This window comes from Benincasa hispida, chromosome 7 (genome assembly GCF_009727055.1).
Source record: "Benincasa hispida cultivar B227 chromosome 7, ASM972705v1, whole genome shotgun sequence".
Classification (NCBI taxonomy): Eukaryota; Viridiplantae; Streptophyta; class Magnoliopsida; order Cucurbitales; family Cucurbitaceae; genus Benincasa; species Benincasa hispida.
In genome coordinates this window covers 44,230,564-44,258,379 of record NC_052355.1, presented here as the reverse complement: position 1 = coordinate 44,258,379, position 27,816 = coordinate 44,230,564, and positions in this window count along the sequence as shown.

Below are 27,816 nucleotides of genomic sequence, written 5' to 3'. Positions count from 1 at the left end.
ACATGGTGGCAAAAGCAAAGTTTCCCAATATGGGCAGGTGCAATGTGGTCTTTCGGATCTTCAGAAGCAATTCATAATCTGATTTTATAACCGGCATACCCATCCAAAAAGTCAGTAAAATAGTTGCATATATCCGGTTCTAGACGAATCCAAGCATAATTAGGTTTAATGAAAATGTAAAGGGAAATAATCTTTCTTGTTGATAAAAATGGTCGCCCTAGGATGATGGGCACATCTTTATCGGCTTCGTAATCTAAGATGATGAAGTCGGTTGGTAATATAAATTTGTCGATTGTAACCAGCACGTCCTTCACCTTCCCCTTTAGATGCACCAAAGATCTATCTGCAAGTTTGAGAGTCCCGGTCGTGGGTGCAAGTTGCCCCACATTCAACTGCTTAAAGATTGACAGAGGCATTAAGTTGATGCTGGCTCCAAGGTCACACAATGCTTGCCTGATGTACAATCCTCCAATGGAGCAAGGTATAATAAAGCTCCCAGGATCTCGCATCTTTGGTGGGATTATGGATTTCGAGCTCTGCGTTAAAGACACCATGGAAAACTTACCAGTGCCTCTCTTATTGGTTACCATATCCTTCAGAAATTTTGCATATGCGGGCATCTTCTCAATTGCTTCAGTGAACAGAATATTAATATGCAATTATTTTAACATAGTCATGAAGCGTTGGTACTGTATCTCTCATTCTTTTTCTTTCTGAGTCTCTGCGGGAAAGGTGGCAACTGTACTCTCACGGCCCCCAATTCTTTTGGCTCTAAGGTGGACGCAATTTCTGGTTTTATCGCTTCTTTTTCTCCTTCTTCTTCTCGAGACACCGCAATCTCGGGTTCTAGCGCAATTGAAGCCGTCCGACTAGGCTCATTTCTCTCCCCCACCACAGTCTTTCCACTCCACAATGTCACGACTTGACATTGCTCTTTACCTGTTCCCCCTGGGTTGTGTGGGTGTTCTGTTGAACTCAGCAGGGCTTCTTGCGGTCTGTTCTTGAGTTCGCTCACAATCTGGCCCATCTGTAATTCCAGGTTGCAGATGGATGTCGGCTGGTTTTGAAGCACAGTTTTTTCTTCTCGATATACTACTTCAACAAACTTTCCGAGGAAGATTGCGGCGGTTGTAAACTGCTTTCTTGACTACTCATCTGACCGCTGTTTTGCTGGAAAAATCCGGGTGCCCCTTCTTTTTGCGCCACTAATTGGAAATTCTGTTGCTGATTTTTTCATGGAAAGTTAGGGTGGTTTCTCCATCCAGGATTGTAGGTGTTAGAGAATGGATTATTTTTCACAAAATAAATAGACCGTGGGTTCTGCGGGCATTCTTCCATTGCATGTTCTTCACCGCAAGTCGCACACCTTGCGGTAGTCTGATTAATTGCATTTACTTGCCCATTATGCGGTGTTGGGCTGTTGATTGCGATTCCCTGAATTAGGTTCATCGTCACAGTCATCTGACTCTGAAGTGAAATGATAGCACCATTGTTTGCGTCATTATCCTTTATTCTCAATCTCTGATCGTCTCTCTCCAATCCTCATGATTTTTAGAGATGCGATCAAGGATGTTCTTAGCCTCATCATATGTTTTGTCTAGCAGACCACCAGCGGCTGCCCCATTGGCAGCGGTCTGTGAAGCAGGATTTAAACTGTGATAAAAGATTTCCATTTGCAAGCAGTCTGGTAATCTGTTGTGTGGACGGTCCCTTACCAGCTTCTTAAACCTTGCCCAGGCATCGCTGAGCGATTCGTCCATGTCTTGTTCAAAATTGTTTATTAATTTCCTTCTCTAGGCGTTCTCAGTAGGTGGGAAATATTTCTTCATAAACTTCTCAACGACTTGTTCCCAGGAAGTGATCTCCCCCGATTCGAAAGATTACGCCCTTTTTCGTGCCTGATCACACAAAGAAAATGGGAAAAAAATTAATTAAACTTCTTTGGTAGAGATATTCGGGAACACAAAAGTATTGCAGATTTCTATGAAGCTCTAAAAATGGGTGTGCGGATTCTCGCCATGCCTTCCTCCGAATTGTCCTGCAGTCTGGATCATCTGCAGCATCACCGATTTCATTTTGAATCGGGATCCCTCAAGGGCAGGCCTCATGATTCCTGGAGGGAAATCGTAGAGGTTTGGCGATGCATAGTCTTGAATGGGCCTATTGCGATCGTTTGCCAGTAGAATTGGATTCGCCATGACATTATTTTCATTTGGTGCTCCGTTTCCAGGCTGCTCCGCCATATCGTCTTTATCTTGTTGTTGTTATTGGCGGCTATCTCTTAATCTTCATCGGAACGTCCTCTCAATCTCTGAGTCATAATTCATCAAAGATTGAGAGCTGAAAGAAATCAAAAAAATTACCGTTGGCACACTGAACTGTCGAAGTCCCTGGCAACAGCGCCAAAAACTTGATGCGTTATTTTATGAGGTGAAATTATGAAATGAAATGCGGTGATGGAAATGCGTTGAGCAACAAGTTTTCTCAGCAGAATCCAAGTATAAATTCCATTGAGTTTCCTGGTAAGTCCAGGGTCAAACTCAGGGACTAGGGAAAACGTTATGTGGTGATAATTTTCTAGAAGACTTTGTAGTAACCAATAAATCAAATAGTAGTTTTGGGGTTGTTGTTTGCGGTATAAAATAAACGTATGCAGTAGAGTTACGAAAAGAGTTGATAATATGGAAGATGCGATGAATATGCAGGGAACGGGTTAAGAAGGGGTTCAGCTAACACTTCCTAGGATGCGTTCATTTTATGCGATCATGCAACACACATACAATAGCAAATCATCTTTCAACGCAAATACTACGGCTTCTAATTTTGCTAGGGTGCATGCGATGCATATTGGAAAACAGAGCTTATCTCTAAGTCCCTATCTCTCGTTTATGCAGATCTAATCTCGCTCTCTCGAGTCTAGATTCTAACCTAGTTCTCTCAAGTCTTAGGTTCTTTCTTTAGACTCTCTCTCGAGTAGCTCTAAAAGGGTGTTGGGCGCAGCATAAGACAAGATAATCACATGCAATGAAGATCCTAGGTCATGTTAGCTTACTTCTTCTTAACCCATTCGATAAAGTTAACTACTCATGCGTGCTTTTAAGAGAGTGAGCAGATGTAGAATAGCAAGTTCCATTTTATAGATATAGAGTTGAAATACAAAATAACAATGCAAGATGAGAATAAAGAGCCTGGTAGCAATGTTTTGCTTCCCAAGGCTTTTACACTGTCTTTTCTACTCTGTTCAAAAGATAGTCTCGCTCTCGCGAGAGTCGGCCCTCTCTCTGCTTTCCACGCCTCTGGGTTCTCTCTCAAGCTGACCAGAGCGATCTTCTGGCATCTCTTCTCTTCTCTCGCTCTACCTTCTAAATATAAAGGAAAACTATGAAAGCTATTTCTTTCTGAGGAAAATTCTCTAACCGTCCGAACTTCTTCACTGAAGGTTGCCTTCGTATTATAGAGCTTCGAGATGAAAGGTGCTTCTCTTTATGATTGCACGGATGATAACATTAATTCTCTGTCTGATGCGTCGAATATTTGTCAACAAAAAGTTGAGTGTACTTGCTACAGTTGTTCGTTAGCGGCTTGTCAACTTAATTCAGAATCGACTGTCATCAGCTTTCTGTCATCTGATTTTATTATGCTTTTCACCAGATGCGACTACCAATGTTGCAGCAGCTCTATGCGGCAATCCTTCTTGAGCAGATATTTGCGAGCACAAATCACTGCAAAGCCTTGCGGTAACGCTGTGCTCGACTGTTGCTTCTTGTGATCGCATTTTACGCTTTGCGTCAACGCATATTCTGCACAAAATACAAAAGTTAACTGTTTTTATGCGATAAACACATGTGACCGCAATGTTATAAACTTAATGCTTTTTGGACACAATCTTATATATTTTATCAACACAAACCTGCATTATTTAATAACTTAGTACTGTAATAACGTGCATTTCTGCCCATTATCACTATCAAATAGTTGAAACTAAGCAAATGGTCTTTTTCTTGTAAAGTCATAAAAGAAAGGGTTACTAAGTTTTAGTTTATTTAAAGGCCAAAACTAGTGAAAGGTGATATCGAACTCTCAATTCCTCTTTGCCCTACATTGGCTCGGTTATTGGTCTAAGATATACCTAACTTGCAAAAAAGAGAGGCATTCTAAGACAAGGGTACCTTTTTATAAATTCACGCACACAAAACTTAATTCACATTTCTTTTACCTAGAGGGATAACTTTCACACTCCGACCATATGGAACCTATCGCTCTTTTCTTGTGGGCTCTAACTAGACACGATGAATGTAGCACTTTTCACTTCTATCCATGCACACACACACATGTGTTAGTGAAAGTTATTTTTGTTTTGTTTTGCAAGCTGGCTTTTTTTTTTTTAATGCTATATTTTTTTTTATTTAGAAGGTCCTATTTTATTCTCTTTGTCTAGATTTACTTCTAAAACAAGATGGTTGTTCTTAGACCAAAGGTTGTCCTATCGGGGTAACAAAGAAAATTAAGTAGATATGATGTTTCTAAAAGTTTAAAAATTATAAATAAATCTTAAAAGCTAAGTATTCAATTTTTTTATGAAATTTAAAAGAAAAATATTTTTTCTTTTGAAAAATTGTCTCAAAATTTTGTTAGAAAATTTTAAGAAGTCTAAAATTTTGTTCGTATCTTTACTTGAAAGAATGCGTCATCAAAGTTTCATTGATAAGAGTCATGAGATTGTGTAAATCATTTGAGAGCATAAAAACAAAGTGCATAGTGATTCTTGAATGTATAAACATGCATTAAATCAATTATGCAATTAAAGAAAAAAGATTAAATAGTAAAAAAAAATGTCAAGAGATCATGGAATATCAAGAAATCAAAAGTTATCCTATCGAAATGCATTAGAGCCTTAGAAATATATCAAGATACATCTAATAAAAATCATAAAATCTAAATAACCTGAGCTTAAGCGCTCAAGGGTTCCGGATATGCATTTGTATCATTATAGAGCAAAAATTTTTCAATAACGCTCATTTTTTTTTACAACCCTAATTAAAGAATGCCATGCCAAAAACATGCAATGTTTTCCCACCCCAACTTAAAAACGAAACATTGTCCTGAATGTTTTAAAGTATAGTTATAAGCTTGAAGACAAAAAGATAAAGGGAACAGAAAACTCCCCTAGTTTTTGTGCACTAGGTGGTGGTAGAATTTATTTCCCTACTTCAAAATGTTGTTTTCCTTTCATTTTGGTTGTTCCTACAAAAAGAAAAGAGAATAAAAACAAAATAAGGAAAAAACTATACACAAAGAAGTTAGTCTAAAAATTTTATTCCTAGAAAATATATAAAGGAAAACAAATAAAAATGAAGATGAAGATGAAAATATAGGGCAAAGATGAAGAAAAATACCGGGAAAATACATATCGCTGACGGTCAGTCAGAGTAGTAAGTCAGGCTCTCTCTAGATATCATACTGAAAATCGATGCTAGCATAGTAGAGGTGGTTTTGTTCGCACATGAAGTTGACAATCCTCCACATATGTCTAACACAACGAGCAGTTTTGAAGCTCACCCTTAAGGCTTCAATAGTTGTCCTAAGAGCTTGCTTACCTAATGTATCTCCACTCTCGGGTTGCCTTGGGGGTGATCTAAAAGTTCTATCTCAATGGTTTCTCTCTAGGGTGTTCTTCTTCCTCTCTTGTTCTTGTTCTTCTTCTTGTTCGTGGTGTTTCTCAACACCACGACCTCGGAAGGTTGAGATAGACGTTCTACATATTGGAGCTTTATGCCCCATACCTCCTCATCTCTAGGTATTACTACTCCAAACTTCTCACACAACAAAGTGATAAGACTAAGGTGTCCTAGGCTACCCATAGTAGAGCAACGTTCACACCGTCTAATGGAAGCGTGAATAACTTTCCCGAAATTTATGGACATACCCTAAATAAGATAGTAAATGAGCTTTGCTTTATCTCTTGTTACGTCGGTTAATCGGAGTACAAGCATTAATCTAGAGCAAATAAAAGCATGCCAGGTTTGTCCTATAACAGACATATCTGTCGATCTAAATCGAACTGCAACACCGCTAGAATGAGTCCATTGAGTGCCTTGCCCACAGATAGCCTCTATAATTTCCTGTTCATCTAACAGTTGAGATAGAAAATGTCCATACTCATCATCGAATTGAGCCAGTCCAAAGATTTCATTTATTCTTGAGGAAGAGAGGAAGACTCTGACGCCCCTCACTCACGAGAAATCTCTATCAACGTCAATGTTGGCATAAAACTCCCTCACTATAGGAACCACGACCACTAAGATTGGCTGATAAAGCTTTCCATCCTCTCTCTTGTATTTCAAAATTGATTTGAGGATAGAAATTAGGCTTTAAAGTTAAGGCCCTTTTTGGTACTAAATTCCTAAGGGCTACCACCTGATGGTACCTACTCTCAGCCCCTTCAAAAACAAACCTAGGGTTGTTAATCTCGGGCAGTGGAGAAGAATTCCTACCGCTAAAGTTGGCAATGTTCTTCCCTTTTTTCACCATAGGGCCCATGAAGAATTTTCTAAGGAAAAGCTCACTCAAATTTGGGATTAACGTTAGGGAATCTAAACAAACTCTTCTAAAAGATCTCTCAACAAAGAATCACACAACTACTCAATTTTGGAACTTGCAAACAGAAAAATCCCAAACAGTTTATTTCTAGACTATTCAAAATTCAACAAAATCTATCACAACTCAATTTCCATTTAAGCAAAAAAATTTCACCCATCAAGCATATCTCAACTACAATTAAGATAATCACTAAAGAATTTAAAGAAAACAAAGTTCATTACCTTAGATTAAGGAGGAGTTCTTGCTTGAGGAGGAAAACATAGAAATTGGTTTTAGGAGAAAAACCCAAAATTTCAAAGGGGAAATCTTTGAGAAGTGAAAGAAAGATGGAGTATTTTGGAAGAAAAGGAAAGGATTTTAAGTTTAGAGGTGAAAATTGGTAAGGGGGGAGGGGGGTGAAATCTTGAGAGAAAATTGGTTTGGAGAGGGTATCCTTCGAAATGTAGAACATGTGTTTAAAATGTAGTTTTGTCTTGCAACGTCGCGATGTTACTTACTTAGCGTTGCGACGCTGTCCCCTAATTTTTTTTTTAACAAATTAAATTGAGACTAACCTAACTTTATTAAAAACAAAAACTAAAAACCAAATCTAAAATTAGAACTAATTCTAAAAATTAATCCTAAAATTAAAAACTAGGCAAATTTAAAATTTTTGTTTTATTTTTGACACCTAGTTACCTCTAGGAAGGGTAAATTTTTAACGTCAATTGCTCGACACGACCCGTCTTTTTCATTTTCAATGTACGTAAAAATTTCCATACTTCTCTACTCTCTTAGATGAATCTATATAACCTGGAAAGGCTATAAGAGTACTCATCTTTTGATGGATATCAGACAGGTCGAATTTTGTTTTTCTAATTTTTGATAAAAAAAAAAAAGGAAAAAGGAAAGAATCGAAAGACTCAAGTGACCCAAAAGAGTCGAACAAAGAAAAGACTCAACTACTAACTCTGACTCGTAAGAAAAATATAAACAATAATAGAATCCAAAGTTTTACCTTGACCTATACTCCAAGGAACCAACTGCTCAGCATTATGGTTGATGCAAGCAACTTCACTGCAAGGTTCGGTATGACTAGAAGATTGTTGGCTCCAAGACTCTTCCAGTCTCCCTACTGGTTTAGTAATTTGAGCAACGAGGTTATTCAAATTACTAAATTTAGTTTTAACTTAAGTTACAAAACTGAAGCTATCTTGTTGGAAAATGGAGGATCCTTGTTGATCAAGGGAGGATTCCAGCACAATCTCACAAGAATTGTTAGAAAGCTCATTGACTAATTCCTCTAGAGAAATACCTGAATTGGAGGAAGAGGCATGCATCGACATCAGTGTTTGGCTAGGTATCTCCCAAGGCGGATAATGTTCGTGTACAGGACCACGCGAAACTATGTTTTCCTAATAGCCAAATCTTGAACAAAAGAGGATAGTTGAAAATTTTGACTTCTAAGTTCATTTACTTCTTTTGCCTCTTATTCTTCCTTTGAGTTGCTTCTCTCGAAAGAAGTGTATAAAAGATATTCATATCCGCCATATTAAAACAAGTGACTCTAAGAAAAGAAAAATCTTTCTAATGTTTTTAAAGTTTACAAGTTGAATTTAACTAAGAAAAAGATTAAAAGGCTAGCCTTCCCTAGCAGTAGCGCCATTTTGTTCGTGCTCGAAATCGATGTCGTTAATTCAACTCCAAACCGAAACAAAAATATTTATAAATCACCAAAACCTACATCTTATACTAACAAGTAGCATAAGTGGCAAGTACGGGGTCGATCCACAGGGAAGACTTATGTCAAATCTTTTCTTAAGCTAAATTCAACCATAAAAGCGATAAAAACGGGGGTTTTGATAAAACGAGAAACATACTTGAAATTGAAGGATAGAAAACAAATGTAAACATTGGTCAATCTCATTTCTAGTTCAAGTGAGACATTCTTTGCAATTTTTATCATTGATTCCTAAAAATTAATTATGCAAACGAATTATGCACACAACTACTCACTTGACTCGACTAAGCTAACCTCTACAATGGTGGGTAGCTAGCAAAAATTTAATCAATAAGGCATTCTAAACATTGATTAAAGTTGGAAGACCTAACTCTAATCAACCTATATGCTTCTAATCCTATTGGGCTCGATAGCATCCATATAGAATAGAAAACATATGCATTAAGTTCGAGAATTCAATAGTGTCGATTAATCGTCAAGATAGCCATATTCAGTTAATCAAAAATTATCTTTGAATCTAACAATTAATGTATTCTACGAATAGCCATCAAATACACAATTAACTATTGCCACTTAGTAGATCTTATTTAGACATTCTTATATATAAATACATTCAAGAAACATATTCAAGCAAAATTATAGCGAGACTAAGAATCTTGGCTATACTGCTCAAGAGATAAAGATGCCTAAACATGCTTTTAGAAGTTCAAATTGGTTCAAAGAATCATATATTCAGTTTGCAATTAGTTAAAGAAAAGCAAAGAAAATCAAGAAATGTACAAAGAATTCTTGAACTAGAAATGAAATTGAAGATATTACTTCATAAAATTGAAAATCCATGAAGAAATTTAGTACATTGTTTACAACTCAAAAGTAAAATGAAAATCTAAACTAATTGGAACAGAATTACCAAGGAGATGAATTGATCTTGAGAGAAACTCCGAACTCCATGAGAAAAATGTTCTCCCTTTGCCAAAAATAAAAGAAAACCTTATATATTCGCAGGTGTAGCATCATGACGCTATGGATAGCATTTCAATGCTAATTCGTAAAAAAATCCAAGAAGTGTTGGGTGAGGGTCAATACGCTTGGTTGCGCAAGGCGTGTGCACACGCGCGCGACCATTTTTGTCAAACTCCAGAGCATTGTGACGCTTCTTGGAAGTGCTGCAATGCTATCCTATTGTGCAACAATGTGATGTGTTCTATCTTTCAGTGTTGCTCAACGCTTCTTAGAGGGTCGTGACGCTACTTCTGATGGCCTTTTGGTAAATATTTTTATTCTCTTCAATTTTGTTGATTTTTTGGTTCTTCTTGATCCTTTTTAGTCCAAACTTCTTGTAATGACTTCTAATTGCTCCTAGGACTATTTTTACTATAAAATTGACATATTAAGCAAAGAATGAAAGTAGAATTGAAGGAATTATCATAGAAAATATAGGTCTTTTAAGACCTATCAATAGGCGGGTTCGCAACCCTTCCACTACATCGAGGTTCCCTCAACACTTTAGGTGGATATGACCTACTAGATGAACCAACTTCAGCAACTCTTGTTGAGGTGTTGGGTTCTTCAACAACTCTTGTTGAAGGTTCAACAGTTTCCTTGGAAAGTTCATTCAACACAATCTTACTATGGGGTTTATACTCCCTAATGTGGTCTTCCTTCATAAATGTAGCATTTTTTTGACAAAAACACTTTATTTTCTTTAGGATCGTAGAAGTAACCACCTCTCGTTCCTTTGAGGTAGTCTACAAATAGGCACAATTTTGGACGACACTCCAATTTCGTAGGATTTACCTCAAGCACATGTGCTGGGCAACCTCAAATCCTGAAACGGCTTAAACTGCCTTTATGTCCATTCCATAATTCCAAAGTTGTTCTAGTAACATTCTTGGATGGAACAAAGTTCAAAATATAAGTTGCGGTCTGTAATATATAACCTCAAAACGAGTCCGGTAGAGATGCATGACTCATCATAGATCGAACCATGTTCAACAAGATTCGATTTCTCCTTTCTGATACACCATTCTGCTGAGGTGTACCAGATGTTGAGAGTTAGGATACAATTCTGTGTTCTATCAAATAGTTCGGGAATGTAAGTTTCATCCAAAAACTTTCCATCTTGATTAGATTAAAATGTTTTAATTGTTTTACTTAATGCATTTTTAACTTCAGCCTTAAACTCTTTGAACTTTTCAAAAGCTTCAGACTTCTGTTGCATTAAATAAACATACCCATATCTTAAATAATCATCAGTAAAAGTGATGAAATATTCAAACCTTCCTCTTGCTTTAATATTCATTGGACCACAGAGGTCTGAATGTACAAGCTCTAAGGGTTCTTTGGCTCTACGACATTTTCAAGTAAAAGATATTCTAGTCATTTTGCCTGTGAGGCATGATTCACACATAGGTAAATAATTTTTCTTCTAATTTTCTTAGAAGTCCATTATTAACCATCTCTCAATCCTATTGAGATTGATGTGTCTTAACCTTAAGTGCCAAAGATAGGCATTTTCTTTAGGAGAAATTTTAAGTCTTTTATTTTAAGTTACCGCAATTTTAAACATTTCAGTATTAAGGAGAGCTTTAGTTGTTAACAGTCTTAGCATATACAAATTATCTTCAAGATTAACACAACATATTAATACTCTATTATTGTAGACAAACAGTCTATCTACTTGAAAATTAATAGAGTAATGTTGTTCAAGAAGACATTTTATAAAAAAAACAAGTTCTTTTTCAAACCTAGAACCACATATACATTATCTAATAAAATATAAGATTTCTATAAGCAGAGTCTCAGTCCTCCTACTGCCATAGCTAAGACGACGTGTCCAGTTCTGACACGCATCATCATCTTCCCAACTTCCAGTTGCCGCCAAGAACTAATTCCCTGAAATGAAGAACAAACATGGTTAGTAGTGTCTGAATCAATTATCTAAGTTGAATCATCATTCTCCACTAAACAAGTCTCCAATATAAGTAAATCAGGTTTACCTTGCTTGGCCTTCTTCTTTTGTGCCAAATATTTGGGACAATTCCTCTTCCAATGTCTCTCATGGTTGCAATGGAAATAGATTTCCTTTTCAGTATTGGCTTTCTTGCCCTTCTGGGTAGCAATTGGTGGGTTAGCTTTCCTCTTTTCACATTTCTTTTTCTTCCACTTTTTGGTGTCGGAAGAATAAGAGATAGACTTAGTTCCAGAGGACGATCTTCAATAGAACTTCTTAGATAACGAGGAAACATTTGCCTCTCCTTTTTGTTCCTCACTTTACATCAAGAGCTAAAAAGTCTAAAGTTCACTGAGCAAGGTGGTCAGGTTGTGGTTAATCTTGTTCATAACAGCATTGCTACAGGACTTAGGAAACTTTTAGATAAAGATTCCAAAATGAAGCTAACCTGACTGGCTTCATTAATAACAGACCCATTCATCTCTGCCACGTTGAAGTGGAACATCATGTTGAGAACGTGTTCTTTAACAAATGCCCCTTCTTGCATACAGACATCGAAGATGTGTTTTAAAGCGTCGTGCCTGAGTTGTGCGGACGGTTGTCTAGACATCCCCTCGCAAAGACTTCATAATCTCATGGGCAGTGATCATGGGCTCATGCTTCTTGGATAGGACTTTAGAAAGGCTAGCCAAGATATACGCTCGAGTCTTTTCAATTGCCCTTGTTCAATGCTCGTTTGCCTCTCAAAAATTTCAAGTGGCATTTTGAGCAGGAATAGGAGGACAATCCTCCATAAGGACAAAATCCAGGTCATCAATGATCAGTATTGTGTTGATTGTGTTTTTTCACGTTGTATAATTTTCGCCAGTAAGTTTGTCGACAACAAGTAAGTTAAGTGTTGCGGCAGTCATAATTTTAGTTTGCTGAAACCATACAATTTATTTATATTGGTAATTTATGCATTAACCCATTTGCAAAAACCAATCAAATTTAGCAAAATAATCTAATGTACCCTAAGTGACATCTATTTTGCATTATTTTGAAATGATGTTTCAATGAGATAGGAAAAAGGCCACCATAGAGTGATTAGTGGCCCTTCACTGAAATGAGGCTATCTCAACCAATAGACAGGCCAACTCTTTGTTACTGTAACTATCAGTCACCATTGTTTGGTCTAGAAATTGTTAAACTTGCTTAACATTTCTTGTAAGTGTAACCCCTCATTTTAGATTCTAGAGTTCCACCCCAATGAGACAACTGTAGGGAAAAATCGATTGGGGCAAAAACTAAAGTAATCCTATCCATTTCTGGAGTTTGAGGTAAAGAATCATGCAAATGTCATCCGTAGGGGGACACATGCAAAGGTGCCTCGAGGCCGAACATGAAACTTTACTACAAACTAATGAGAGAGACCGTGGGATGTGTTGACACACATCTCGCTCCCACTTACTATAAATATTCTCTCCCTTCACCTTGTTATTAACCTATACAAACACCATCCGTAGGGGAACACAAGAAAATGTGTCTTTGGGCCTTGTATAGATCTCACGGTGTGAACTTTTAGGGAGAAATGTGAAAAGATAAAATGAAGTATCATATACCCCCATTTTCCTCCCACTAAGTGTTATACCTAGGGGTTATTTATTTAACTTAGAAAAATTCTGCTACTAATTTTTGACTAAGTGTTTTGTTTAATTTGCCCAAAAATAACACTTACTTTGGATGGTTAAACAACTTTGATTAATATTTATTAAACACTTTAATAAACTTCAATCAACCATTGCATGTTTGTAACAAATTTATCTCATTCACCTTTTCAAGTAAGTTTCCAGGCAGGGATATTACGTTTCCGTCAACTTAAATACCCCAACCTAGACAGAACTAACCTTAGACAAAAGCTTCGTTATAGATACATATGTTACAAATTTAATCTTTTAATTAAGAATCAATTTAATCATATTAAATTGATTAATAGATTAAACTTAGTTTCTAATCTTATTAGAAAAGTGATTAAGTCTATGTGAATCATATTTTAAAACTATTTTAAAAAATGATTTTAACCTAAGGTTTGCATGCAATTCTGAATTATTGATTTTAATTTATAATTTCATTCAATTATAACTTTTATAGAATAAATGAAATAAATTAAAAGCATACAATTGCATTCATTGACATACTTAATAAATTATAACAATTATAAATTGCCTAGGTAGTGTCATGCTTCATGCAATTCCATTTATTACTAACTATATATAATACTTATATAATAAGGTAATGAAATAATTAATAACATCCATCCATACATACATTCAATTATATATTATTAACACTTATAATATAAATTATGCATGACTACATTATTAATTCATGCAAACATATACTATAACACTTATATTATATGATGCATGAGCATACTATAAAAAATAAAGCATGCAACTATATATCATAACATTTATAATATAAATGATGCATGAATAATACATAACCTATGGTAGGATTGTACATCGGTCGGTCAGTGTCGATTTTTAGAAGAAACCGACACAAAAAATTGATCAGTTGATTTGTATGTTTCTGGAACCAATTTGAAGGAATTCTGTTTTGAAAATCAATCGGTTAGGTCGGTCGGTTTGTTTTTCTTTCTTTTTTTCTTTTCTTCTTCCTTTCTTTTTTCCCTCCTTCGCCCTCTCTCCTTTCTTCCTTCCTCCTCTCTTATCCAAATTATAATGATTCCGTTTTGTTCAAAATTTGTTGAAAATTGACAAGCATACTTGGTATTGGTCATTTAATTAGGAACTTCAAATTTAAACCCAATCTTCCTTATTTTGTTAGATATAGATCACAACTAGGGTTGTACTTCTAATATAGGGCTGCCAAGTGCCATTGGAAGTTATTTTAAAATAAGTGTTTTAAACAAAAACATTGGAAAAGAATCATACATATTACATATTACATAAGTACAAAATAAGTCATAGACTCATACAAATACATATTAAGTCATGTTCTCAATTTCTTTTTCTCATACATATTGCATAAGTCAAAGTCTGAAAGACATAACATCTAGCCACCAAACAAGATAGGAAATACATATTACATAATACATATTAGATATTACATAACATAAGTCCAAAATAACATAAGAAATATACACCATGACACCACATGACATAAGTCCAAATGAAAAAAGGAAATACATAACAAGTCCAATTTAAAAAGGAAAAATACATGACAAGTCCAAATTAAAATTCAATCTAAGAAGTCAAAGTCTTCAAAGTCTTCAATATCTTTTTCCTCATCCATGATCATTCTAAATCCTACAAAATTAGCAAATGTACAAAAATAATAATAATAAGTCAATATCGTTTATGATTTCTCAATTCTTATCTTAATAATTGTCAAAAAAAAAAAAAAAAAGTAAAACTAGTACAATATCTTATTCAATCGTTGAGTCTTCCTCAAATTGTTTGTAAAGATCAATATATATCGATTTAGAACCGAGCCAATTTTGAGTACATATAAAAGTCTCGACCATTCTAGAAGCCAATGAAGAACATGATGAGTCAGCTATACGTTCTCTAGTACTAAAAGCGGACTCAGATGCTACCGTCGATAGTGGGATTGCCAATATATCTTTACTTAGTGCACTAAGAATCTTAAACAGATGAATATTATGCTTCCACCAATTAAATATGTCAAAGGTTGGATCATTCTTAACAAGAGCTTCAAGCAAATACACATCAAGTTCATTCGCCTTATCAAAATGGGTTGCGTCAACACTTGAGAATCTTGAAGCAAATCCATACTTTTCCTCTGCACCCATTGTTTGAACCGGAACCTCATCCCTAGCCATATTAGCAAATGCACTATCATTCCCACAAAAAGAAGACAAACTGTATGCATTGAAGAGCCTTCTCAAAATATCCTCCACTTTATTTGTCATATTTTTAGCTTCAGTTGGCTCTAACAACTTATTAACACAATATGATAAAAATCTTAACTTATATCGTGGATCTAACACAACAACAACATATAATAGCAAATTGATCTTCTCATTATTTCCCCAATATTTATCAAACTTAGTCTCCATGCTCTTAGCCACATTCATAAGAATTGGATTTTCACTATCCATGGAAATTTCTTGTATGCAATTATTAATGGTGCTAATTTGGTGGAAAATCACATTGGAAGTACTATACAAATAACCTGAAATTTTTACAGTGACATTGTAAAACACTTCCAAAAACATAACCAACATCCAAACATTCTCCCAATCATCTTTGGTAGGTTGGCATTCACTTGCAAAAGTGGGTTCTTCATCCTCCAATCTATCAAATGTTTTTTCAAACTTAGTAGCAGCATCAAGCATCATATACGTAGAGTTCCATCTAATGCTAATGTCAAGGCACACTAAAATCTTGCAAGCAATCTTTTCAATTTCAATACACTTCTTAAATTTCATAGCTCATGCAGGAGAAGATCTCACAAATCTAACGACATTGCGAATTCTACTAATGCACTCATAATGCTCCTTAAATGCATCACAAACAATAAGATTCAGTATACGAGCACAACATCTAATATGCAAAAATTAACCTTTCAATAACAACCAACTACTAAATCTCGTAACAAGATAATTCACAGCTGTATCATTTGAGCTTGCATTGTCAACAGTCAAAGTCATAACTTTATCAATACCCCAACTCTTTAAATTCTTTTCAATGGTAGTAAAACTAAGAATCCTCTTATGTAAATTCCACTCGGAATCAATGAAATGGGTAGTTAACACCATATAATTCATTTTTTGTCTATAAGTCCAACAGCTAGTAGCGAGAGAAACCCTATATTCTTGTGTCTTAAACATGTCCTTCAACCGTTTTTTCTCACTAACATAAATCTTAAGCACATCCCTAGCCATGGTTACTTGCGATGGAATAAGAAACTTAGGCTCATACAAAGCAATCAATTTGTTTATGAATCTTCGAAAACCAATGCCCTCCATAAACCTAAAAGGTAATTCATCTAAAATCACCATCTCAACAAGAGCTCTCCGACAACTCTCCAAACTAAAGGACTCACAAACAAGTTTTGAATAAGACTCACCAATAGCTTCTTTGGGTTTGAATACCAATTGTACTTGTCTTGGTTCTCTCTTTCTCTGATATGGATATTTCTTACAACTTTAAATGGTTTTTCAAGGTTCCAGTCCCATTTCGTTTAGAATGACAAGCATACTTTATCCCACAATATTTACATTTAGCGTAAAGGTCATCAAGATCACAATCATTAATTTTCTCAAAATGGTCCCAGACAATATAGGTTTGAGTATTCTTACGCTTCTTCATTGGACTACTTGTTGTTACTTTGATTGTGACTGGAACCTCTATTAGATCCTGAATTGTTGCTGAAATTTTCTAGTGTATCCATATCTACCTTGTAAAACAAACATTTTCAGATTTTCTTAGAAAAATACAACATTAAAATTAAAACAGAAGCTCCAGAATAGAGACTAGAGAGAATGAAACGTACTCTTCGGAAGAATCCAGCTTAAAGTTGCAAACGAACACTATTGGTAGTCGCAAAACACTGGAAGCACATTGTTAAAAATAAGTCAGACGCTCGACAGTGGACAATGGAAGCACGAACGCCAGAAGCAAGCAAGAATGAACTCTCTAACTCCAAAAGCACGAACGCTGGAAAACGTTGGAAGCACGAACGCCGGAAGCAAGAACACCGAAGCTGAAAGCAAGAACAAACTTCGTGAAGGAAATAGAAATACTCAACTCCAACGTCGGACACGGACAACAGTCGCAGGAACTTCGTGAAGGGAAGGGAAGGGACAGTCAGCCGATGATCGTACGTTCAACGAGAAGGTCAAAGACGAAGGATGTCAGATGGTGTGGTGGTGGCTATTGGCTGGTCGTGAAACACTGAAATGAAGAACTAGAATGGAGATTGAAGGAGAAGAAATGAAAAGTTGGGGTTTGTTTTCCTTTATATGTGAGTGTGGAAAAATTAAGGGTTTTTTTTTTGGGTGGGTGGGCCTGTGAAAAGGGACTAATGGTAGAATGGGACGTGCTTCTTTTAATAATAATGATAATAAAGAAGAATTTAAAGTTACATGTCAGTCAGCCAGTCGACTATGCTAGATTTTACGAAATCGACCGACCGACCGATGAAAAATTACTTCAAGAAACCGACAACTGACCGACTACATTAAAATTCTGGCCGATTTCCCTGAAAATGATCGGTTTCGATCTGTCAGATCAATTTTCGATGACTTTGTGTACACCCCTAACCTATGGTGAGATTTTCACTATATGACATACATTATGGCATATATAATTTTTTTTAAAAAAATCATACATCGAATGCATAAAATAAAACAATCATTGGACTAGGATTGGACTCCTAAATAATTAACTAAATTAATATAGCATTTATATTAATTTAATTAATCAAAATAACTATTTATTACATAGAAAAATGGTCAACTGATTCAAAACAAGCGAACCGAGCTTTGAACCTCACGAACCGGATTGTTCTTTTTGTCTCATAGCGTTGCAACGCTGTGACCTAGCGTTACAACGATATGGATAGAACGTTTTGTTCGCCTTATCGTAACGTTGCAATGTTTCAAAGAAGATCACAATTGTACAATGCATTCTATACAATAGCGTTGCAATGCTAAGGGCATAGTGTTGCAACGCTACTGTACATAATGCACTGCACAATTGCGATCTCTTTGAAAATCCTCCGATTCTTGCCCCATCTTTTCCAGAATTCGATCGGAGCAGCCAAGAACGATAGAACACAGACCAAATACAGACTTTATAACAAAAAGTATGGCCAAAATACAGGCTCTTACAAATCAACTTTGCAAAAATAGAGGCTATAAAGACAAGAGTTCTAATCCCAAAATTATCCAATAATGTAAACAATCAATCCATACATTCATAAACATACAAAATGATAAAATCCCACCAAGAAACTGTAAAGAAACATTATGAAAATTTGAAAAAAAATTGGGCCAAAAACCCCTCTCTGATACCAATTAAAATGAACCAATGAAGGTTCAGAGTGGAAGCAAGGATTAGTCTCAAATACCAATTTTTACAGAATCTTACAATTTTATAGAATTATACAAACATTATGCATTTAAATTAAAATTTTACAACATGCTATTTATGAAAAGGAGAAAAGAGATGGGAGAAGAATTACTAGTCCTTAAAGATATGATCTTCTCGTATAATTCCTCCTCCAAAATTACAATGAACTCAAAACCCTAATTTGGCCACCACCACGAAAGCATCCTCTGCATTCTCTAAGATGAGAATCTAAGGAGTTGTGGGCTCTTGGTACTTTGGAAGAGAGGGAAAGAGATTAAGAGGAAGAAGAGAGTGTAAGAACGAGAGAATCAATTTCTCAGAGAAAAAAACTTCTGTCAGTTTTTTTTTTTTTTTTTTTTACTATTCAACTTTTTAGGGAAGAAGATGATCACAAAAAATTTTACAACTCCTACAATTACATGTAGTAGAGAGAAAAGGGGGAGGGCCCCACAAAATCATTTTTCAAAATAAATTAATAAATTAAAGTTATTTTAATAAAACATCAATATATATCAAATATAACACATAACCTATAGTTTAATATTATATCAAATACAATATAACCTATAGTATTCATCTCTCATTAATGCATGATATTTAATATAAATACCAAATTCACATAATTAATATTTGAATCATATTCAAATATTTATTTCCTCTCAAATAAACTTTATATTATAATATATCATATTATAGTAATTATATCATATATAATTAAATTAAATTAATTATATCACATATAATCAATATCCTCAATTAATTTGAACAATTCAAATTAATCCAAAATTAATTCTCATTTAATCTCTGTTGAGCTACGATGGGACCTCATAGACCTGAAGATTGAAGCTCCAATGGTACTTGAATAATTAATTAATTATTCAACATCCATTAATTATCGAGCACTCCATTAAAGACTGACAACTGCACTCTTCACACTACAGATATATTTCTGTGTTCATTGGATATAACCAGTCAACAGAGTGATGACCCTTCACAAATTGCTCGTAAGTACAACTAGGCCAAAATTACTGTTTTCCCCTATAGTTATATCTAACTCCTTAAGCACCACTGATCCCTCTAATGAACAATAAGTTATAGTTCAACTATGACCAAACCTCTTTCGAGCCAGGAGAAGGTGTGGCGCCACATTGTTCAAGTCCTGGAATCAACCCTTAAGGGAGTTGACGCGTGAAATTATTATGTGTTATGATGTGAGTTTGCGATGATGTGTGTTATGCGGTGATCATGCAAGTTTTCCTAACAAGGCCCAAGTATAAGCCTTCTTAGGTTTCCTGGTAAGTCCAAGGTCGAACACAGAGACTACTAAGTAGATATGTGACACTCTTTGATTCTATTGCGGTAGTAAAAACAAATGAAGTGGATAGTGTTTTGATTGAGATTTTTCCTATGCGACGGAGTTGAACTCAGAGTTGATGACAGCATAGAGTTACAATTTATGCGATCATGCTACACACAAATATCAGTACTACATCTCTCAATGCAGAATGCCATAATTCCTATTTCTAGGACACATGCGATGTACATGCATAACAGTCGATAAGACTTATTTCTAAGTCTCTACTCTTGCCTATACGATGATGAATGATGCACACATAAAACAAGGTGACCACATACCATCATTCCTATTTCTATGGCGTATGCGATGTGTAAATAGCAATAAAACTTATGTCTAAGTTTCTACTTCTTGCTTATGTGATTCTAATCCGACTCTCTCAAGCCTAGATTCTATCTTTAGACTACTCTCTCAATTATGTCCAAAGGGTGAATGATGCATATCTAAGACAAGATGATCGCATAAAATATAAATCTTAAGTCATGTAGTTAAGTACTTCTCAACCCATTTAGAAATTTAGCTACTCATGCGTGGTATGGAGAGATTGAACATAGATTGAAATGAGGTTTCCATTTTCTGCAAATAAAGTATTGAATACAAAATAACAAATGGATTTGAGAGATAAGAGCATGATAAGCAATGTCTTGCTTCCCGTGGCCTTTTACACTACTCTTTATCACTTCAACTCTGTTCTAGTTATGTATTCTTGCTCTCGCAAGTGATAACCCTCTTTCCTTTGTGTTGCTTTCCTGCAGTCTCTCGATCTGTCCGGGAGCGATTTCTCTTGGCTTCTTCCTCGTCTCTTTGCTCTCTCCGTTTGTTATGTATATGTATGAGTATATGCGTGAACAGACTAACTAACTAACTTCTTTTTCTCAGGTGGCCTTCAATATTTATAGATTTCAAGATGAAGCAACTTTTCTTGCTAATGATTGCAATGATTGGCGGCATTAATTCCTCTATTCTATTGCGACGTTTAATAATCACCGAAAGTTGAGTGTACTTGCTACAATGTGGCTTTTAACGGCTTTTCAACTAAATTCGGAATCGACCGTTATCAGCTTTCCATCTCATCATGATTTATTATGCTGTCACCTTGATGCGAGGTCTTTATGAAGCCACCTTTTTAAGAAACTTCTCACGATCGCATGACTTGCGATCGCAATCTTCAAGCGCGCCGACGCATTGTGCCTTTGGATCGCAATTTTATATGCACCATCACATTGTACCTGCACAAAATAGGTTAATTAACTGCTTTTATGCAATGAGCGCTTGTGATCGCAATTAGCGCTTTCGGACATGATATTGCCTATTTTACCATCACATTCTCTCATTGTTTTACTTATTTGAGCTATAATAACTTGTATTTTATACTAATTATCACAACCCCAAATTTAAAAAAAATGCTTGTCCCCAAGCATAAACTAAAGATTTTCTTTAAAAAGTCATCTGCCTTTACCCTACCTAGACTTCTCAAGGTGCCTTATTCAAATTTCATGAACCAATGTCTTCTTAATTTTTATCCTGATCTCTTCCTAAAATATTTCTAATCTTTACGGACCGCAAGTTTAACCTTAAAAAAAACTTTAATCGTTTTTAGGACATCACATGATTTATTTCAAACTTTCTCCAACCGGGGTGTTCCAAGCGATTTTTACCCTTGCGCGATTCAAATATTCGTTTTGTGATCTTGCGCTGATTTGAGTGCCCAGTCTTTGTTTTGGCTTGTGTCACACCCCGTTCCAAACTACTCTCTGAGCCTAGGAAAGGATATGACTGTAATAGTTATCAACCCTTTTGTTGACACTTACTGCCTAATAACTCTTGTGGAAATAACTCTGATACCAATGTAAAAACTCATATACAGCGGATGCCTCTATGGCCAAAATTTATTAATTCAAAAACACAACATATTTAGAGTAATTACATCACTAGATTCACAAGTCCTGATACCCAAAAACCTTAGTCCCTATATGAACAACTAAACATGTGTACAATATTTACAGTAACCATCTAACAAACGGGTTACAATATCTTTATCCTTTAGCGGTAGAGCAGATGCAGAGTTATCTCCTAAGGATTTGACCACTACCTAGGGAAAAGGAAAAATTTAAAAACCTTCTCAAATACCTTCTCTAAACTACCATCATACCTTAGGTACTTCTGCTCAGATACCTTCTCTAAACTTCTCCTTCAGTATCGAGCTGCTCAGATACCTTCTCAAATTCCCTTCGGTATCAAGTTGGTCGGATACCTTCTCAAATGTCCTTCAGTATTGTGTTTCAAGTAAAACTAGTCATAAATGACTTTCTCTTTAAAGCATGTAAAGTATAACACATATAAATCATGTCTTTAAAGATACTAACGCAAGCTGGGTGTATTTAACACACACAAATAGCTTTTCAATAAACTTTTCATACATGCATGCGTTTAAAACATAACTCATGGTTTGCTTGGAAATTACTTTGTAAAACTAGCTGGCATGAGAATAATTTTTTCTTTAAAACATAGTTACTTTAAAATATTTAGTCAAATATTTTAGTCACTCACCTTGTCGTCTAGGAACTTTTCACTCTAAAAGTTCTTTGTTTACCCCGGGCTCCCTTTTGAACCCCTAAAATCCAGATTCAATTTAAAACTCAGATTACTCATAGTTCTAAGCCTTATTTTGAGATACTTCCTTCTACAAACATGTTCTAAAATATCTCAAGAAGCTTACCCTAAAATATGAGCTTAGAAATCCTCGTGGTTTGGCCGGAATCTTCAAATATTAAAGACTGGCCCAAGCTTACCTAACAGCCTGACCCTTCTGTCTTTTCCTTAGTTTCCAGCCTGATCCCTTGAAGATTCTTCTCCGGCAGCCCTACCTTGAAAAACTAGATTTGCTGGTCTTTCAGGTGGCTTTGAAATCACTCCAAACACACGAGTATACTAGGAGAACTCTTCGTCCTAAATTAATGTTATTTCAAGACTTTACTGTCTACTGCGTCTCCCCTTAAAGCTTTATGATCAACGCATAGATTTGCTATCAACGCAAAGTTTAATCAGCTTTCCCACTCTTCTTAATGTCTTTTGAATTGTGATCTGAAAAGAAGTCCTTGGCCTTATTTATAGGCATAAAAAAACTCTCCAAGGTCGACACCTCCTACTTGGCCGCATGTCCAAGTGTTTCTTCTTCACACTATCAACACAATCTAAGGTGTCCTCTTCATCCTTTGCCAGCACAAAATACTCAATTTTGCATGTCCTCTTGTGCAACCACCTCATTTTCTTAAGGCTTAAGATTTCTTCCTAACAAGCCACATGAACGGATGACGACCTTGCATGCGTCCAACCAACCTCATATGTGTTAACCACAAATGCGCCCATCCAATTGCCGCAACCTACCTATGCTCGGACTCCATCAACCGGCGCATGCGTCCATTCACTCTTACCTTGTACATCTAATTGATGCAACTTAGTCACAAACACTAGATGCTCGCAAAGATCATCTTTATCCGCATATCCTTCTCCTTCGCATGGCTCACCTTTGCTCTATGCGCTCAACTAGGATAATGACCAACACTCCTTCAACGCATACTACTAGATTGTCCTATGTGCCCACAAACCCTTGGATGTTCAATGCATAGCACAAGTCTAGTGCATAGCACATCACTAATGCATAGCACATCACCAACACATAGCATATCACCAACGCATAGCACATCACCAACGCATAGACATCACCAACACATAGTGTAGCACTGTTGCATCCATCGCGTCCATTGCATCCATCGCTGCTTACCATCGCATAGCACTATCGCGTCCAATGCCGCATGCCTCCCTTGCCGCATGCCATCCATTGACGCATGCCTCGCACCACATCATCGCATGCTCTCGCCTCACCACATGCCCTAGCACCACCGCATGCCCCCGCATCACCGCATGCCCTTGCATCGCATGCCCTCGCATCACCACAAACTACCAACGCATTTCCTTCGGCTGCTTACCATCACATCCATCCTGTCCAACGCATCCATCGCGCATGCCTCCATCGCCGCATGCCTCTATCCATCGCATCTAACGTATCCAACGTTCAGCACCCTTAGATGCACAACTTGAGGTTGCTGCATGCTTTGTTTTAATCTCTCGATACATTTGGTTGCTGCATGTATTGTTCTTGGCCACACTTTGGCTTCCTTCAATGCCCCAAATAACCTCTAAATGATCAAGGCCAACGCATGGATAACACTTAGTCAATTTTCTTGTTTCCAATGCATGGGTTATACTTAGCCAATTTTCCAAGCTTTTCCCAAGAGTCAAGCTTTCAAATTCACACTTTTCTTCTAATTTTTCACCCTTTTCTCTACAACCTGTCTCTTATACACATCTAGATGTGTATAAGAGACAGACACATCTATTGCATCCAATGCATCCAATGCATGGGTTATACTTAGCCAATTTTCCAAGCTTTTCCCAAGAGTCAAGTTTTCAAATTCACCCTTTTCTTCTAATTTCCCACCCTTTTCTCTACCATTACACATTAGTTTCCACATCAACCTACTCACCACACTGGTCTCAGTAGGGAACATACTCAAGTAGAGAAATTAGGGTTCATGGTTCACATTTACCTCCCCCTTATGAAAATTTCATCCTCGAAATTTGCTACAAGTCTGTCAATTAAACAACTGCGGATACTTGTTTTTTATTTGCTCTTCGGCTTCCCATGTTGCTTCTTCTGTGCTATGGTTTCACCATAGTACCTTTACCAATGGGATTGTCTTATTCCTTAAGATCTGTTCTTTTCTGTCAAGAATCTCCACTGGTTCTTCTTCATAAGATAAATTCTCTTTCAACTGTACTAGATGCTCAGGCAACACATGGGTAGGATCTGGCACATACTTTCTAAGCATTGCCACATGAAACACATCATGGATACCAGATAACTCTGGAGGTAAATCCAACCTATATGCCATTGGGCCAAATCTTTCTATTATCTCGTAAGGTCTCTTTCCTACCAAACCTGAGTATTCCTTTCCACGGAGATAACTTAAGAAATACTTTATCACCAACTTCAAATTCTAATTCTCTTTTTCGCTTATCGGCATAACTCTTTTTCCTGTCTCGAGCTGTCTTAAGATTACCTCTTATGATCTTAACACTGTCTGATGTCTGCTGCACAAGTTCTGGACCTAGTAATTTCCTTTCACCGACTTCATTCCAACATATCAGAGTTCTACATGGTCTTCCGTATAGTGCCTCATACGTTGCCATTCTGATACTCAAATGGTAACTGTTGTTATATGCAAATTCGATCAACGGTAGATGCGTATCCTAACTGCCCTTGAACTACAATACACATGCTCTCGGCATGTCTTCTAATGTCTGGATTGTCCGCTCAGACTAACCATCCATCTGTGGATGAAAAGCTGCACTGAAATATAATTTGGTACCCATAGCTTTTTGTAAGCTAGGCCAAAACTTCGATGTAAACCTAGAATCTCGATCTGATACAATTGAAACTGGAGCTCCAAACTGACTTACAATTCGATCAACATATAGCTTAGCTAATTGGTCTAGGGAAAAAGTAACTTTAACAGGTAAAAACTTAGCTCTTTTTGTCAATCTATCCACAATTACCCATATACCATCATAGCTCGCTGGTGTCCTAGGTAACCCAAACAGGAAATCCCTCGTAACATGCTCCCATTTCCACTCTGGTACTGGGAGTAGATTAAGTAATCCTTCTGGCCTCTGTCTTTCCGGCTTAACTTGTTGACATATTAGACACCTGTCAACATACTCTGCTATTTCTCTTTTCATACCAGGCCACCGATACGATGTCTTTAATGTTCTGTACATCTTCGTACTATCTGGATGCATAGAATAAGCCGAATTATATGCTTCTTTCAAAATAGCCTGTTTAAGTGCTAAGTTATTAGGTATGCATACCCTACCTTCTTTTAATAGCACTTTGTCTACTTTTAACTTGTAGTCCATCCTCAATCCTTTACCTACTTCTTCAACTAACCTCTGAAGATTGAAATCCTTTAATTGTTCATGCAAAATATCTTCTACGAGAGTAGGACATACTTGAAATGAAGCTAGTAAACCTCTTGTTTGATCAACTGATAATGCTGCCTTAGCATTATACAACTCATGTATCAGTGCACCTTTCACTGAACTAGCTCTGGCTGATCTGGTCTTTCGACTTAAAGCATCAACTACCACATTTGCTTTACCTGGGTGGTAATCAATTGTTGTTGGATTTTATGTCCTAAAACTCGTAGTTTGTAAATTAATAAATATATTCTGTTTTGTTTTTCGATAAATTTGTTATTGAAATTGTAATCTTGAATCTAATAAACTAAGGTCCTGAGGCTATTTAATGTAATTTGAAATTTATGTAGTGACATAAAGGTGGATCAAGTTCAAATATATAGCCAAAATGGTCTATAGTATATGAATAAGGTTGGGTGCCTTATTCTGGGACACTATGGATGCGGCCTACTTTGTAGTTAGTACAAACGATGTGATCCATTCTCCTCGTTGAATCTCGACCGAACTCTTTTGGACCACCACTAGAGTTGACCTACTATCCTCTGGACTGAGAACCGAGTTGTGGGACTCGGTGGATGAAGAGAACCGAGAGAGAGAAAAGAGATGAAAATAAGGAATGGAATTTTTGAGTAGTGTTTCCTTTTTTTTTTTTTCACAAAGTTGTAATTTTCCAGCCCAAATATCAAAAAAACTAATTTTCAAAATGGCAAAAGTCTTTTAATTAAATTGAAAAGCCCAATTTATAGAAAAAAGGCATGCAACAATTGCATGAAAAAACTTCACAAAAACCCAACACCTAGAATCCACTCACTTAGTGGCTTAATGTCTCCACTATAAGCCAACACCTAGCCCACTATTTTGTTAGTGGAATTATCCAAGAAAAATTTGGATTTTTCTACTAACTATAGTCAAAGGGCAAAATAGTCATTTGGTCAAAATCAAACTTTGACCAAAAAGTCAACATTTTGACTTTTTATGATTTTATCCGTGTTGACTAATTTTGACCTCCCGAGCATGAATCCGCATTCATTTTTTTGAAATTCAAATCACATTTGAATATAAAGTTGGTCAAAGTTTGACTTTTCGAAGTCAAAAAACAACTCTTTAACTTTTTACAACTTTGACCATTTCCATTATTTCCGAGCTTCCGAATATGAACATATTTATATTCTTGATATTTAAATCACATTTAAATATTAAATCTGTATTTTCAAGCTGAAAACCCGACCACTATATCACATATACTTGTCGGTTTCTCTCTCTTTAACTAATTCGAACAATTCGAATTATTCTATCATACTGTTCTAAGTTTATTCCATATGAGCTAGTAGGGGAACCTAATGACCTATAGATCATGGCTCCAACGATTCGAGATTAGCTAGCTAAATCTCTTTAGACGGAGCTAATCAACATTCGTTAACTAACGGGTCATTCCACTAAAGTCCCATAGTTGCACTCCCCTCACTATAGATATTTTGTGTCCATTTGATATAACCATGATTAGTAAGTTAATCCTTCACAGGTTGTTCGTAATTTCGGTTGGGTCATAAAAAATCATTTTACCCCAAGACTACATCTTGTTCCTTAAGTTCCACTGATCCTCTAATGAATAATTGGTTTAAGGTCCAACCTATAAACCGAATCCCTCTCGAGCCAAGAAGAGGGTGGGGCCCCTTGTTCAAGACCTGGATTTAGTACTAAAGGGAAAAACCTATCTACTGTCCCTATAACGGGTAGAAGTGAATTCCGTCTTGCACTTATGTTCCCAGCTATCCACCCGATCTTACCCCTGAAAGGGAGGCTTCTTGGGCCAGCAATATTAAGCTGCCCTCACCTATGCAGATTCAAGGATAATTCTGAGTAAACAGGAGTTCATAGTTAGCTCAGGATTAAGATTAAGTTACCTAGGTCATCAATTAACGAAATAGTCAGTTTTATACATAAAACGGTATTTAGAACGTAAAAAATGACTATTTCATGTTCAGTCTTATGTAAACTCTTTACATAGGATGCCTCCACTCACATATCTCTATATGAACGATTCAGG